The sequence below is a fragment of the Cryptomeria japonica genome, chromosome 8 (genome assembly GCF_030272615.1).
Source record: "Cryptomeria japonica chromosome 8, Sugi_1.0, whole genome shotgun sequence".
Taxonomy (NCBI): domain Eukaryota; kingdom Viridiplantae; phylum Streptophyta; class Pinopsida; order Cupressales; family Cupressaceae; genus Cryptomeria; species Cryptomeria japonica.
Window position 1 is genome coordinate 443,379,311 of NC_081412.1, and position 16,781 is coordinate 443,396,091.

Consider the following 16,781-nt stretch of genomic DNA (forward strand, 5'->3'; position numbering starts at 1 on the left):
ACAATGCCCTTTCAAAATCCCATTTCACCTTAATAAAAGAAATCAAAGGTTCAAAATTGTTCAAAATTTTATCTTCTTTAGTGAAGCTTGAGGGTCTAATGCATATGATGATTATGAACAAAAAAAAGGGTACAAAAATTGGGAAATTGTAATTTAGTGTGCATCAATGTGTTGAATTTGTTCATGAAAGTAGATTTGTAAAAATTATGCAAGAATCATTTGACCACCTTGTGAACTTTATTCATTTCACTTTGGATGTTTCATTCCCACTTCTAAACAACACCCATAGAGAATGAAAAAAAAATTTCATAAAAACTACCAAAAAAAATAGAAGGACAAAAGAAACCAAAATAATAAAACGATGTTATAAGATCAAGTTAAGTATAGATCATCACTTATTACACAAAGAAAGATAAATAACTAATATTATAAGAACAAAAGAACAAAAGTTTGATGCCAAAAACTACTAAATGTCAAATCTTTCTAGATAACCAATGTTTCAAAGATAAAACAAAAAATGTTCCACTTATTGATGGTACGTTTACAACAACTATTATAGAAGATGACAAGGTGGATATTGCCACTATGTTCTATGATACAATGAGCAATTCTAAACTCATCGACAGATATTTTTTATTTTTATATTTCACATGTTCTTATATTTTGACCTTTTGGTTATGCCTTATTTGCACTACATTTTCTTACCCTCATTTCACCTATATGATTTATGGTTTGTTTTGCCACTCTTAAGAGAATTATGGTTTGTTTTGCCATTCAAGGGGAAATTTTCTTATGGCATTTTTATCATTATGTTTATAATGTATTCTCTCTATTTTGTTAGTTTTATATCTTCTTATATTCCTTCTGTAATTTTCTAGTACTCTTCACATATTGTGTTTGCCACTTTCAATAGTTCACTTGTTCATTGTTTAGATGTCACTATGATCTTATGTTCTCACTATCCATAACATGATGAATTCCTATGCCTTCCTTATCTTATTAATTGTTTATGGGAATCTTTGCTTCTCGAAACAGAATTCACACCAGAATTCAAAGAATCAGAAATTAAGGAAATTGGTCAATGTACAAACTATATAGCTGTTAGCTATCTACGAAATTCTCCAGTGAGAAACTTATCAAATGCCAGCATTAAACCATCTGAAGTGGGTGGCTCTTCTTTCATGCCACCTTTCTAAAAGGGTGTCTGCAAAAGACCAAGATTAACATGAGCATTCAAGCGTTAATATTACTATTACAGAGAATACGAGGACACACAATCAAAAAATGAGAAGAATTATGAAGAACCAACTTAACCATCTTGGATGATCGTCTTCCATGGCTTTTCTTGAACACATCACTTTCTCTGCATGTGGAGAGGGATGATTTCGATGAACGACAAGAAGAAGAGGAAGAGCAATCCACACACTAGCCCATCATTCTTCTTGACCTTGCAATTCTCTCCAGCTCTTCCACCTGCACATGTCGCTAAAGGAATTGCAGGCCAAATATAAAAAAATGTATATATTTACTTATATGTTAAAAGAAGAATTGTACCTGATGGAATGCTTGGAAAAGAGATTGCTTATAATAGTCCAGCAGCTGTTGATTGGTGGAGAAATGCTGCTCAGGATGATAATTGTTAAGAGGAACTTACATTTTTTGGTCTACAATCAATAGCAAATTTAAAAAGTATTCCCATAGAAAGAGACTAGAAAGTATGCAAAATGACTTTTTTTAATTCAACTCTGGGAGAATTCAAATGGGTGCCAACTCTCCATATTTTAAATTAATATGAAAAATAAATTAGAACATATTTTTTTATATTGCATCTTAATCAGTAACAAATTTAAAAAGTATTTCAAAAACTTTTAAAATTTAATATAGTTCAGTGGTTCTATCCACTTTTATCAAAAAAAAAAAAAAAAAATTTTAAAAAGTATTTCCATAGAAAAAGATCAGAAAGAATGGAAAATGACTTTTTTTTTACTTAATATGAAAAATAAATTAAAACATATTTTTTTTTTATATTGCATCCTAATCGGACAGGGATTGCAAAGTTCATCTCCTATCTTTGACTGGAAAGACCAACGATCAAAACCGTAGACTAATTTCAGTTATCCTTCTGATCTTTGACTATTACCATATTTTGTGATCCTTTACACTTAAATCCCATACAATAAAATTAAAAACATTTCTTTAATTAAGAAGTACTTATTTACTTACATAAATCCTTTACATTTATATACAATATCCAATTGGAAAGGATTTCAAGGATTTCAGTAAGTAAATAAATAGCTTGTTAATTAAAGATGGAGTTTGTAATTTTATTGCATTGCATTTAAGTGTAAAGGATTACAAAATACTGGTAACAATCAAAGATGAGAAGAATAATTGACATTAGTCTATGGTTTCGATCTCTTGTCTTGATAAAAAATAGTCTTTGATTTTGATCACTAGCCTTTCTACTCAAAGATACAAGATGAAACTTACAATATGTGTCCGATCAGGATGCAATATAAAAAAGATATGATTTAATTAATTTTTCATATTTTAAGTGAAAATTTGGAGAGTTGGCGGCCATTCGAATTCTCCCCACATTGAATTAAAAAAGTCATTTTGCAATTCTTCGTGTACGTTTTAAATTTATTATTAATTCTGGACCAGAATATGCAGGCAGGCAGGCTCAAACGTGTCCGATCAAGATGCAATATGAACAAGGGTTGTGCTGCAGCGTAGTTCCTGCCAAATGCTGGCATAGCGGTTTTGGGAAAAAAATATATATCATACGTGCTGCAAAACTCTATTATCCAAGATGTCATCTACAATACTCCTAATGATGAGTATGCTTGAAAAATTTTAGAGAGTGACCCTTTTCTCTCTTTAATCCTTTTGAAACTACTGCTGATGCAGATTCAGCTGCTTGTCCTCTGATGTTGGAGCCTCACAAAAACCTCTCTGATTTTCTCTATGCAATGCTTGTGTGAGAGGGATTGGTGGTGTTTTTGCAGGTTTTGTTAATTCAATTCGGTATTTGAGAGAATCTAGATGAGAATACCGGGACAGGCATATAACATTGCCCATTGGCTAACATTAATTCATTACTCTTTGAAATTGACAATATAATATTTGCTAATGTTCTTGACATTCTAGAAGTGATCTAAATATGCTTTTTGTTACCTACACGAAGGCTTCTAGTTGCTTGACTAGATATGCCTGCAATTTCTTTACTATTAAAAGTGAAAAAAAAACTATTAATTGTCGGTCTCCCATTTGGACCATCTGCTTATGTCATACCAATGGATTCTCATGTACTTACAACATCGGAAGAGAAATACAAATATTCTCATTGATGCAGTGGTTTCGTCTTTAGAAACCATTGATGGAATAAGCACCTAGTCTGAAAGTCGGAACATGGAACATGGAGAACCACTGCTAGGATTATTGAAAAACAGCATTGTTTACATTAGACACAAAGAATGGCATTTCTTCAGTAGCCTCTCTCCTTTTTGGGACATCTTTTAATTTTTTAAACCATGATTTTCTGTGATCAAAAGAAACGAATGTTGCTTACAATCTAAAAACAAACAGATATTGACAATATGCATACAAGGATCTGAATGTTGTATTGATCCATCAAAGATAAAAAATGAACTATTTTAGAGTATTTCAAAAATTGACTTCAGTATTGAAAGAAAAATACCATTTTCTTCAATAGTCGGGCATGTCTCTACAATAAAATCAAGCCAATAATAGGAAATTTCTTCTTAAAAAAGCCTTGACAAAATTTCCCATCATTGTTGTTGTTGTAAATCCATTGTATTTTACTAGTCATGATGATTTAACAGTTGCTGATTTTTTCATCTCAGATAATAACTTAGCTGTACAAAACTTCACCCCTGAGTGGTGTTGTTTGAGCTCTTTTGAGAACAAGATTGTGGAGCAGATGCAGGAGTTACTCCCAGTTATTGAACACAAAAATATACTATTTTGACTGTTTCGGTCACCTTTATTATAGTAAATAAAGCTGTAGTTACAAAGAAAGAGCTCACAATATAATGGTCAAACACGAAGTTCAGAATATAATAAGACTAGTAAGCAATGACTAGAAGAATCAACATAACAAATACAAAATTTCATTCAATTCATTCATTATGAAAAAAGCAGCGTCAAAGTTAACTTTATTAGCAAGCTGGTTCGATTGCCAGTTGCAACCCTTTCCTTAGGCTCCTGCCTTTGGTTCGATTGCAAGTTGCAACCCTTTCCTTAGGCTCCTGCCTTTACTGGTGTTGTGAGCACTATGCACTTGCGAACTATGCTTAGAAGTGCATAATGAAGGGCTAAAAGTACTTAGTGTGAATAAAACGTATAGCACTGCACAAGAATAGACAAATAGAAAAAACTTATCTTTGGCTAATATAGCAAATTCATGAACCAAAATCTGTCTGCTTAACTTAGCCAAATCATCATAAAATACCTCAATACCCTCATCCAAAATGCTGGTGTGTCAGCCTAATCATAACAGTCCTCCCCTTGGATCACAAATAATGGTCTTGAAAGTTCAAGAACTAATTGAGGAAGAACAAATATTCCTTACATTTTGTCTGTTGACCAATGAGTTGCTAAGATGTAACGTTCAATGATGGAAGCCAGGCATTAATTTTAGATTCTGTCAGCCATTGAAAAAGAATGCTTCACCTAACATAAATGCATATGGGGGGAAGCAAAAGTCCCTGAACTAGATAGACTGTTCTACAGAGAGATAGGGTTGATTAAGATTATTTAAAGGGTTTCTGCTGGTGATCCAACCAAAATGACAATCTTATGAACTAAGACAAAACATTGTACTGCCAATCCAATATTTAAATAGGAAAATCTATTAACCACCCTGAAACAGTGATTATTCTGACTAACTGACAGAAACTTTCAGTGCAATATCAATAACTAAAATCCAGAGAAAACCCCACAAATTTGAGAGCAAACTTTTTAGAGTCTGTAAAAAAAATAATTTTCCCCAAAAACTAAATTCACCAGAGTGAAAGTGGGGAAAAAACCAATTAAAAATGAAATTCATGATTCAATTTTCCTCAACTAGAATAACTTTTAACATTTTCATTATTATTATGCAGAACCTTAAAAATTGGTTAGCAGAAAGCCCGGAAAGGCTTGCAACCATAAATTGATCGATCAAAAAGAAGGCAAGAAATCAAACAAAGGGCTTACATCTGAAAGACAATCCTCCAGTTGGGTGTAACAAATTCCACATGCAGCAAGATCCTCACATTTATTTAGGCAGCAATTATGCAAGAGTTGGATTTTTTGTACTGCTTTGCAAACATTCTCCAATTCTATCCTGTGATGACCAAACCTCACCCCCACCCTAGAGACCATCAATCTATAAAACGGATGATCAATCTGCCCAAAGCGGATAAGCGGGCGGATAGATCAATAAGGAGGAGAATCGATCGATCTAGATCTGTACCTGAATGAACAACCATCAAATACTAAAATATGCTTTGCTCAGCAAAACAAAATTTTGCCTGAATACAGGGTAAAGAACATCTTAGAAATGATGAAATTGATAAAGAACTGACTTTTGATTTTTAAATATATCTCATGAATCGTAGAGGGAAGCTTCTTGTTCTTGTTTTGGGTGGATACTGTAAGCTAAGGTTTTGATTTATATACACTTAAAAAACTATGCAATTCAGTGGACTCTTCGTACTAATTAGATTCCATTTAGAATACTCCAGGTATGTTCTTCAGTTGTTTGAGGGCTGGTCTTCCCTCTAAATAGGAACTGATCCCAGTTTTTATAGATTGATGATGGCATAATCTCAGTTAATAAACAGCTTTGTGGGACACCTCTAAAAGTTTGTAGGGCACTCCTCGATCTACTATTCTGCTATAGATTGTTGGATATAAAAGCATAATTTTGACTTTGAGGTTTTGGCTCCTTTACTAAATTTAATCATTTTCTTAAAATAGAACTTAGGCCTTTACCTCTCAATTTTGCAGGACCTTGGAGGTATCACTTGTAAAGTAAAATTTCATCTCCTCATACTGTCAGCCGCATGGCAGTCCTTTTGAAATTCTCAGCTAGATTGATGGACTGCCTGCCCTATTCTAGCTAAAGAAGGTTTAGAGTAATGACTATATAAACACAGTGAATGCTTATTATTATTATGCTGTTTGTGCTAATACTTTATTGCCTCCTGTTGGCATATGAAATTTCACTTCAATCTTTTCCATTTTGTTTCCTTTGCTTTCCGTAGTTTTCTAAATATTTAAACGAAATGTCAACTCCCCTGCTGCTTTCAACAGTTGATTAACAGACTGGTATCGTAATGAAAAAAGAAAGAAAAAATTGTTTGACCTCATGCAGACAAACCTCTCCCTCCTGGCAGCCATACTGTTAGATGAACTAATGATGGCTTCTGCTGCACCCTCTAGAAACAGATTGTTGTTTCTACATAAGACAACATGTTTGCAATGTTTGCACACATCTAGCTTGGCAGAGAGTATGGTATAATAATGGTACCTTAACAGCAAGATATTCCTCAGTTTGAAAAATCACACATTTTAGTGTACACTGTATTTTGCTTCAACCCTTACAATTTCTATGCTATATTTAAGATGATTGTTGATGGCATCTCCAACAAAATTGATGTCATAAACCTCGAGTTCAAGGAATGGATAAAGCTTTAATTTGAAGACTATAACTCTTTCCTTTTCTGATTTCCCTGACTTTTTTCTAAAAGCCTATGCAGCAAACTATGGGTTCTTCAAGACAATGTAGACTATGTTTATAAAAAAATCAGATTTTCAGAGGTAAACATAATGCGAGTTATTTTAATACAATCGAGTAAAAATTTGTACTTCAACATTTTAGCTTATAGTTAGAGATTTATCGCTTCTAAAGTCATTAAATGAATGAATGAAAGATTTTGATAACGTTCATGAGGTCCAAGCAATCTATGGGACCCAAGAACAGCATAAAAAACTCTTTAGCAATAGGGCACTGTATCCTTAAGCAGCTGTAACTTCCTTTCCAGATCCATTCTCTGAGAGTGGATCTTCATCAACAAATTTGCTGTTTTTTCCATCCTTGCACCTTCAAATAATGTGCTTAGATTGTTAATTTTCAAGATGTCCTCATTGCTTATGCATATGTCACTATAAACTGAGCATTCCATGCCATTCTGTTTCTACCACTCCCGCATTGCAATATAAAAAATCTGATAAACGAGATAAATACATTTCTGCGGGATTTTATCGGACTTGTATAACTGAAACCCGTGGTTTTTTTTGGAATTTTTTTGGAGAGCAGGTCAATGCATCCAATCTCTACAAAAATCTAATCACCTTCACTTTTCAAATTTATTAAAGAACACGCTATGAATGAAGCTCTGGGGCATCGACCTGAGACATCTTGTTATTGTTTGCTTATTTAAAAACCTACAATCCTCGTCAGAGGTTTTGCAAATGACATATCAAACAATGTCAGGTGGTCGTTTTTCCATTTGCTGCAATACTAGATATAGCTTTTGCAAATAAGGTATCAAACTAGACCGCTTAGTAGTGGGAAAAGTTAAACCCACATATTAACCATCATGTCAGGCTGTGAATGCTAGTTTGTTCATTCATGGAATCTTGTAAAAGATAAGCTATTGAAGCATGTCAGCCTTGCTGACATTCTACTAAAGAAAACGATGCACCAACACCACGATTTATGTCATTGAGTAGAAACAAACAACTTACCATTCTGGCGCGATCACCCTTCTCATCCGCTGCCTCATCTTTGAAAAACTTGTCATTCTGCATTTGCATAACAAAAGTGGACATCAAGATAAACCTTATGTTTTTGATATCAAGATGAACACTAACCCTTGTGTTATTGTTCGAAATGGGGAAAGCAGGCAGGGATAGTTATATTTCCAAACCGACCGCCATAATTATTTACGAAGAGAAAGTGGCGCTCTGCCTTTAAAGATCAGTAGTCAAAGTTCCACTCAAGCAGTTACTGCTACTTGTCAAGTGCAAGGCAAATGTGGCATGTGTCTCAACTCGTCAACATAGGCAAAACTGTAATAGCCAACTGTCCAAAACTTATAGGTTTCCCCTGCCTCGTAACCTCCAAGGAGCCTCTGCCCAGCCACCTCTGTGTACGCAGCACCCCTATTGTATTATTGTCCATGTTTTTTAATTAATTAATAATTAAAATATAACATGTGTTTATTTTTTAATTAATTATTAAATATGGTCAATGCTACAATATGAGTGCTGGATAAACGTTCCTGATGTCCCCTCAGCTATCATGTTTGAGTTAATGTTTCATATGAAGTGGGAATTTGGAAAGTCGGGGTCCATTTGAATTCTTCCAGAATTTAATTAGAAAAGTCATTTTGAATTCCTCATAGTCTTTTCATATATAAGAGTACTTTCTAAATTTGTTATATTGATTGTGAATGTGGACCAAGAAAATGCAAGCTCCTGTAAACAATGATCATCCTGAGCAGCCTTTCTTCACCAATCAGCAGCTCCTCGACTATTATGAACAATCTCTTTTCCAAGCATTCCATCAGGTACAATTCTTCTTCAACATACAAATAAATATATTCATTTCATTATATTTGGCCTGCAATTCCTTTAGTGATATGTGCAGGTGGAAGAGCTGAAAAGAATTACAAGGTCAAGAAGAAAAATGGGATGGTGTGTGAATTGCTCTTCCTCTTCTTCTTCTCATTCATCCCTCTCCACACGCAGAGAAAATGATGTGTTCAAGAAAAGCCATGGAAGACATTCTTCCAAGATGGTTAAGTTGGTTCTTCATAATTCATCTCATCTTTTGATCATCTCTGTTTTGGGTGTCTGTGTATTCTCTGTGATAGCAATTATAAGGCTTGAATGCTCATGTTAATCTTGGTCTTTTGCAGACACCTGGTGGGAAAGGTGGCATGAAAGAAGGGCCATCCACTTCAGATGGTTTAATGCTGGCAGTTGATAAGTTTCTCACTGGAGAGTTCCGTGGATAGCTAACACTTATATAGATTGTATATTGACCAATTTCCTTAACTTTTGATTCTTTTAATTCTGGTGTGAATTCTGTTTTGAGAAGCAGATAATACCCAGAAACATTTAATAAGTTTTAGACATTGAATCTTGTACAGTTTAGCCTTTAAGGCTCCTTCAAACTTGAGATGTAATATTATTCAAAAAGTAATTTGAATAATGGATGAATTACAGACCTCTACAAAAAGTTCAATATTCCATCATATAAGGCAGAATTTATTAGCCACTTGATGGCTGCTTTCATTTCAATATTCCTTTGTGTAAACTGTTCAATATTGGTAGAGTTCCTTAATCACATGCCTGCTTTTATAATAAGTAGCATAACCTGTTTCAGAAAAAGATATCTGATTTGTCAATTCACTTACTATTTAATGTACCCAGTAATCTGATTTCATTTTTTTTTTTGTTTACCATGGAATTAATCCAACGGTCCTTCAATCTTCTTGTCACTGCCAATCTCAATATGAACCTTTTCATATACCTTACTGTAGATTCTAGAAGTCCTGAAAAGGTAAGACAAAATAGCAGGGATTTCATCTTGAAGAAGCACAATAGGCATGTGTCATTAAGTCTCAGCTTGCGGGGATAGCTCAGTTGGGAGAGCGTCAGACTGAAGATCTGAAGGTCGCGTGGTCGATCCACGCTCACCGCAGTTTACCTTTTCAAACTTTCACTTTTGCACACAGTCAATGGGGCATTTTTTTTTAACATGTTTTATTAACTATCTTCTAGATTGCTAATTTTGATTTTGAATTGCTATTTTTGATTTTGAAATATTAATTTTATCTTAATTTTTTAGTTCCGAACGCATCCGTTAGATGCAAATAATTATTTTGAGCTGCCCAATGAAAATAAAGTATTTTTCAACAACTCATTTTTTTCTGAATGTTTTGGTTTTAAACAGATTTAATAATCCTTATAAAATTATTTTCTAATTTCCATTGGAGACTGAAATAAAACTTATCACATTACAAAAAAAATTTCCCTATCTATAAAAGATTGAGATTCTCAGAAAAACGCACCTCGACACCCATACTCAAAACAAGCATAATAGTATGCAGCCAGCCAAATTTAGATGAAGCATGCTCAGACAAACTTTATTATACTGTGAAGTTTTCAAACGCAATCTGCGAATGAAAAAAATCCCACTATTGTAATTATCAAGTTGCATGTAATACATGTTCAAAGTAACTGCTAGCGACTACCCTCAAATACTCTGTTTCTGCAGTTTTAAAAAATCTGTTTATGTTCGACCTTTAATAGATATCATCCGTTCTAGAATTTTTAATCATATTTGATCTGAATTTCTTGTTCACTTGGTATTGATGTTGTCGTGCAGATATTGTTGTTTCTAAACATGGGTTATTCAGTTTATGTTTCTAGATTGAATTAGCTTTTGCGTTTGACTATTGGATATATCGTAATGGAATTATGGAATTCGAAAATGAAGTGCATCTATGAACTATTTTTATTTTCAAATTTCTAGAAAAGAATGCCAAAATTTGCTGCTTTTTTTAAGCACTCACACAAAATAACATTTAACATTTATCGCCCTACTTGTTGAAATAAACCCAAAGTTTAGCTTCCTGCAAACTGTTTGACAAAATGTCTGCTTAGTGTCCAGATTAATGAACAGAAAAAATGAAAAATCCCATATGACAACTAACATAAATGCACTATTATTCCAAAAATAGTAATAGTATATTTCCTCTCTATTCCAACTTTCAAAATAACTATCAGGTGACAATGATAAACAGTTTCTCTGATTTCTGAAGCTATTCCACTTGATATCACTGGTTCCCTGAAAGCTGTACCAGAAATGTCATTTAAAAATTAAAAAAAAACAAGTCACTGTATGTAAATAAAATATAAACATGAAAGTAAACATCCACCACCCCTTGGTATTTGAATTGAGGATGACAACTATTGAAAATGGATGTATCAACTCCAGGCATGTGGCTCTAAATTATGAAAAATAGTGGAAGATACTCCAATTTGAAACAAATATGACTGTCACAGGAGAAATCCAGAACAGAATTGCTGGAACAGAATAGATCGTGGATTAGAGCTAGTTGGCAAAGATAAAGCCAAGTAATTTGGTTCACAGCTAGATGGATTCACATGTCATATCAACAGTTAAAAAGGTATAATACATGGAGACACATCATCAGCCCTCAAAGCAAAATACTTGAAAAAAATCAGGAAAATGTAAAATTCTACTCAAACTGACCTTCAATTTTTACCCCAAAAATATATTTTGTATGCTCTGCTTTTAACTTGTGTTACTGGTGAGTAGTTTCGGGTATGCATGTTTATCATATTTACTGATTCTATGCTTTCATATTTAGATGGTATTGATGCCCATAAAATAATGACAAAGAAAGGACACTAACTTGCAATCTAATCTCAAAGATATTAGCAATAGAGGTACTTTGTTGATCTTTATTTCTGAGATATTCAAGCTGAATCTAGTAATGTTGTTCCAGAATCTATTACAGCCATACACAAATGAAAGGAATTAGCTTAAACAAGTTATAGCAGATTGCACCTTGTTTTCTCTATGTTCAACAACTGTCTCCAGCAACTCATAAAATCACAAATCCGGTGTAATGCCTGAATAACAACAGTGAAACAGGAAAGATATTTCTTTCAATGAAACCAGTAATAAGAACTTTTTAAACCAAACTCGCGCTAATATTCTATCTTTATGGCAATTATGGATTTCTAGAATCAAACAGCAAAGTTGAAATACAAGTCCAAACTCTGCAGCAGATGAAATTGTTCCTTATGCACCCACACGTAAAATAAAAAGAAAGATGCCAGACCAATAAATAACAATCCCATGATAAGAAATTGCTTAGGCCACAATGAGGCATCAAGCATAAAGACTCGCACCACAATGCATAGGCCAACAATAATGGAGCAGAAGAATAGCACTCAATTATAGTTTGTCGGATGAAATATGTGTTCCAATGCGGCGCTCAGCTGTGGTCTGCCGGCAACCAAACCACAGTGAAATGAACCAGTTCTTCCCCAAAAAGCCCCCCCCCCCTCTCCGTTCATTGTTTTTCCTTCCTCTCCTGCCTCTGTAGTTCGGGCTTTCTCCCCCTTTCGCCTTTGTGGGCTATGGGGAGAAAGCCCCCACACGAACTTCAGTGCAACCAAAGAGACTTCATAATGGTGACAAACTCAAATTCAATTTCCAGAAATTTCACAACGTGATCCAAAGAGAGGATTTGTGCAATAAATTGGATTATTAGGATAAACGACTGGCAGTCAGGGTATCGACCTCAGAAGTCCCTGCGCGATGAGCTTCAACAATTTCTGTAATTTGCAGACTTCTTTTCATATGCTTCGCTTAACCAATGATATGCTAAAGGAGAAATGCAAGCCAGTAATAAATATCACAAAAAGTGTTTTTATTAGCATGATAATGGAAGGCATGCAATGCATTTAGACGTGGCGTTGAACAGGGTTTGCCAAGTACATGTTTTACTTTGACACTTGGACCTGAACATGTGATTCAATTGTGACTTGTCAAAACTTCCAAGTTTGATTGCTTATTAAATATACATGTATATGCATTTTATATGTCCATATAATCTCTCCTTTTGGATTTTTAATTTGTTTTATCATAGATGTAAGGACAATGAATATGTGACAAATTAATTAAGATGTACATTTCAATTTAGGCTTTTTAACATTACAGATCCTTTTTAGGAAATTAGTAATGTTAATACAAATATAAGGTGGATAAAATCAATCATCTAGAATGAATAAAAAGTTGGAAGTTAAAGATCTTTTAATTTTATTCTATGGAGGATGATAATATGAATGATAATAATTTAAAATTATATTTTAAAAATTAAGAATTCAAAAATTGTGGAAAATGATAAAAAGAGTTATCGAGATCATTAATTGTCTACTAAGTGAATAGAAGTCAACTTTGTTATTAAGGTCTATTAAGTGAATACAAGTTGAGTTTTATCATGTTTCCTAGTACACCTCACTAGTATTTGCTCATATTTTTATTTCTCAAAATATTTTTATTATCAATAAAATTTAATAATAGCATCATCATAAGATTAAGTAGGAAATTGTTTGCATATTCAATGTTTCGTTTCACAACTATACATGAAAATTAACTATGCTATATTAAAAAGTTTTCAACTTTGAAATTAAAAGTTGTTACAAACTAAATATTCTTTTGACAATTTGTTAAGAATTAAAATTCATTTTAGCTATAGTACATTTTCACATCTTTAGATAACTACCAAGAAGAATGCTTCCTCTTTTAGACTATCATCTTGCACTTCTTTTAGACTGTCTTCTTGGCTTCCTAATAGTTGTTTCTCTTGAAACTCTGTCCTCTTTGACTACCGACTATCCTTAGAGCATCGATCTATTATGCCTTCTAACCTTGGCTTCTGACTGTACTTTCAATTTCTCAAACTTTGTTTACTTTTCAGCTGCAGCTATATCTAAAGGTTATCGCCTCTCTGGATGTTAAATTAGATATTAGCAGATTGTGGTATGTAGTTTGTCTTTTAATTTGGATCATCACAATAGATCAAACTAAATTTGCAGGCCTCTAAGCAAACTTAATGATTTCGAACTTAGTAATTCAACATATGCATAAACAACCTATATGTCAAGTCCACTTAAATTGTATAATAAGCCCTGACAATTTAACAATTCCTACAAAATCCATTTTCACTCATTGCTTATACTTGCTTCAACTTGGTAGGAACTTGACGCTTGCGTCTCTTGTTTATATAAGTATTAATTACTTTTTATGAAAAAAATTACTAGCAACAAGGCATGATCCAAATAGCTCTATGTTTTTCATGGATGCATTAACATGTGATGAATGTTCAGTGAAATGATTAAATAAGTTTGTTAACGAATTTAACTATTCTTATTGAAATCAAAGCCTTAACTTTTTAGGAGTCATCAATTATTAAATCTTTATTTGAATCTATTCCCTGATTTTCTAAGTAATCGATAACACGAATAGGATGTAAGAGTATCTTAGATACAATATGTTATTTAATTTTCAATTGGGAGATTTTTATTAATAAGAGAATTGAAAATTACTATTGAATATCCTTCTCTATTCACTAAACTACGAAAATCCTTCTCTATTCACTAAACTATGAATATCCATCTCTATTCAAGCAATCTATAGACCAAAAAATAAAACAAAATCTTTAGCTTCATTGTTAACTTGCCTTCTTTCAATATTTTAGAAATTTCTTTAACAAGATTTTTGAAGTGCCTTCTTTCAATATTTTAGAAGTGCCTTCTTTCAATATTTTAGAAGTTTCTTTAACAAGATTTTTTAAGTATCCTTAATCACAAAACTCACTCTAGAAACCCCCAAATTATCATTAGATGCCCCATCAAAATTGTGTTTGAAGAGTTTGGATGAACGGGATTTTAGTTTTGCCTTTTCCCTCCTTGAAAGGCAGAGATTAGCTCTTAAAGTCCCAATAGGAGAAAGGTTTAACCATTTCCAATTTTTAACATATCTTTATCTTAAGAGGAGGAAAAAATTTTCCTTTGAGACTTTTCTCTTACTCTTGCCATAGCCAATTTTAAAATAGCAACTTCTAATATAGATAGTATCATCTCAAAAGAGAGAATATTTTCTTAAAATATCCTTCTATTTTTTTCTTTCCAAATGTGTCAAATAAGAAAACAAGGGCTAGCTACCTACAAACAAGAGAAGACTTCATTTGGATTTAAGAGAAGCAAGTACTTTAAAAATTGAAGCTAAGTTTCTATGAGAGCTCTACACCAATTTAGATAAGCACACAAACAAGCTAGTATGTAAGGGTGAAGGGGCAATGAAGAAATGCATGTGCTATTGTTCCCTCTTCTTGTGTACAAAGGGTACATCTACATCGACCAATATAACCAATTTCATCTAACTTATATCTCTTTAACAAAATTTTAAGGATGGAAACCCAAGAAAAGTTTCTAGATTTGAACAAATAATATTTATGATAGCATTTAAAACTTTATTACAAATAGAAATAGCTTCAATTCTTCAAACATGCTCATCTTAACTTTTCCTTCCCTTCTCTAATAAAATTTTTACTTTTCTCTAATTCTTCTAAAAAACAAAAATTTCTAATACAAAATATTTAAACCTTCAATCTCTCTAAGGCATGTATAATCTTGGACATACATATCCCATTTTGAGATAAGAAGATCCCTTACATATTTCAAATCATTCATTTATTGAATGAGCTTAAGCTTGTTTTAGGAGTCATCCTAGAATAATTTTCTCATAAACTAGTGAACTCCTATGCAAGATGATTAAAGATAATTTATCTAATATAAATTTAAAAAAATTAAAAATTTAAGTCATTGGGAAGACTGGCAGTAGTGAAAATTATATTTGAATCACTTGAATACATATACTTTTTAGAATATAATTCCATTTGACTAAAGGATTCAAATAATTCTCCATACAAATTTAGCTCTCGAAGTCAAACTATGTTTATACATTTCAAAGTTGTTATTTATTTCTCTTATTTATTATTTTCCATAAAATTCTATGATATATTAAGAGCTTTGGAAATGCTAAAAGAATTTTCAAGGTAGAAAAATCAAATGAATGAGAGGGGTTCACATAACAAACATAATCATCATAATATTCTAAAAAGAGGAGATTTATTTAACTCTCTAAGAGGATAATTTGGATTTACTAGATTTAATCATTTTCTTCCAAATAAAATGTTTCCTAACTCTAGAAAATTAAATGACATGATATTTGCTTTAAAAATTTACCATTTTTGAAACCCATATATATTGCAATCCCACCCTAGCCTTGGAGAAGTATTAAACTTTCTTTATTTTTTTTCTTGTTAATAAATTGACTTCATAATATTAACTATGTAGAAAGGGTGGATATATTTGAGTGATGTTGCTTCAAGAAAAAAAAAGCCTCCCTAAAGAGCATGGTATCATTCGCAAATAGAATATGAGTGAATAAGATCATTATATCCATGTAAATAGTTCATTTCCAACACATTATTTGATTTTTTAAGACTTATGGGTCTCCTAAAAGATCTAGGCATAATCATGAACAAAAAGAGAACTAGGGATCACTCTTTCTAGGCTCAAGGAAACCAACAACACCTATATTAAATAAGATGGAGTACTACGGGATTGAAATGCAACTAAAAACATTTTTCCTTCATTTCAATCCAAATTGAATCTTTTAATATTCTTACATAAAATCTCTCAATTAACCCAAACATTTGGTTTATTGATATTTGATTTAGCCATCATGGTCATCAAATCATGGGTGACAATGGTTTCATTAATTGACCTTTTTTTGCAAATAAATCCTCTCTATTTGATTGATATCAAATTTCAAAGAATAAATTTCATCATATTTGGCATGGCCTTAAAAGTTATATTAGTTATGGATTTTGACCTGTATTATAGATGATCAATAGAATAGGATGAAAAAAGTTTAATATTATATATTTTGATAATAATCATTAACACTTAACAATGTATCTAATGAAATGTACACAAGTAAATAGAATGGTGCACATCCACAAGATTTCATGAGACACAAACAATTAGACAAGAAACCCTTTTGGGAAAAAAAAAACCACCACTAAAAGATGTTCATAGTTACATTATATATCTAATCAACATCGATTCAATATAATAAGGTCTTTGGAACCTTT

The 16,781-nt window shown here is 32.5% G+C and overlaps 1 long non-coding RNA gene and 1 other non-coding gene across 2 annotated transcripts; one reads left to right on the forward strand and one right to left on the reverse strand.

Annotated features, from left to right (window-relative positions):
- Nucleotides 1–542: 542 nt before the first annotated feature.
- On the reverse strand, nucleotides 543–12,418 carry LOC131052366 (uncharacterized). Its single transcript, XR_009107321.2, has 5 exons — nucleotides 11,965–12,418; nucleotides 11,618–11,682; nucleotides 1,555–1,620; nucleotides 1,315–1,473; nucleotides 543–1,204 (listed from the first exon to the last, which is right to left on the reverse strand). It is a non-coding gene; the product is annotated as an uncharacterized LOC131052366 (long non-coding RNA).
- Nucleotides 9,649–9,721, forward strand: TRNAF-GAA (transfer RNA phenylalanine (anticodon GAA)). The gene has a single exon. It is a non-coding gene; the product is annotated as a tRNA-Phe (tRNA).
- Nucleotides 12,419–16,781: the final 4,363 nt, after the last annotated feature.